Below are 1264 nucleotides of genomic sequence, written 5' to 3'. Positions count from 1 at the left end.
GGTCATCTGACGAAGTAAATCGTAGTCTTACTGTTCTATATTTTATACGATTATTTGGTAATATAAAGCTTAGCCAGTCATCCTAGAAGACCTAGGTAAACTGTAGGTTATTGTCTTTATTGTGATAGGTACCAGTATTAATTCTGTGTTACAAGGTTACTGAATGACTAGTTAGGGTTAATTAAAAATTAACCAGTTAGGAATAGAGCTGTAATTCCTTTATTAATTAAGTTCCCCAAGAAGCGTTTCTCAATTATCACACGTTACTGAACGAGTATTAAGGGTTAATTAAAAATTAACCAGTTAGGAATAGAGCTGTAATTCCTTTATTAATTAAGTTCCCCTGGAAGCGGTTCTCAATTATCACACGTGTGGGTGTTGTGGCACGGTGAAGTGATTAGCATATTGTGTAATCTAAACACCTAGAGATTAACTAATTAAGTGATCAGTTCTGGGTTGTTATTATTGTTGTTATTAATTAACTACTACGGCTGTACATTTGTCAGCGTAGGTTAATACAGATTCCAAAGTGTATTGTGTTTTTGTTGTGTTTCTAGTGAACTAAACGTATTATATTACATATACTTTATATAAGATCGTATCTCTGATCATACCTAGAGACGAGCCAAAGCAGGTATATACCGCCTGTTACAGAGAGATCTAATAGATATACAGTTAGGAGAGATATTGGGAAAATCGTGTTTTATTCAGTTACGGGTATTATAGAATCCCCGTGACAACACCCAAAGGCCAGCGCGCCTAATTGCAGTCTGGACACAATGAAGGCCTCGAAGACCATGAGCAGAGTTTTCCTATCAGCGCCCCATGACGTACCAGACAATATCCTTAACAGATTTAAATAAAATATACAATTGCTGGTAACTTCAGTAATGTGTTCGCCAAAACTGAGAGCATGGTCGAAGATTACACCAAGGAATTTGACAGACTGCACCTGCTTAATTATTATATTTTTAAATTTTAATTCTAAATTACAAATTGATTTAAATGTTCTACATTTTTGAAAAACTATACTATTAGTTTTAGCTTTGGAAATGGTAACCCCCCAGGCTGCTGACCATCTATGTAGACCATCTTCACTGACATATCAAAAGTCGTGGTATGTGCGATCTTGTCTATTGAAAATTGTATACAAAAGACATCTTCTTCGGCTCGGTGGGTTCCCCGTCCCAACCAGTGTGTACCACGACATATACACAAAAAGGCCGTGATATGTACTGTTCTGTCTATGGTATATGCATATAAA

The sequence above is a fragment of the Gigantopelta aegis genome, chromosome 3, assembly GCF_016097555.1.
Source record: "Gigantopelta aegis isolate Gae_Host chromosome 3, Gae_host_genome, whole genome shotgun sequence".
Classification (NCBI taxonomy): Eukaryota; Metazoa; Mollusca; class Gastropoda; order Neomphalida; family Peltospiridae; genus Gigantopelta; species Gigantopelta aegis.
This window is presented reverse-complemented; position numbering follows the sequence as displayed.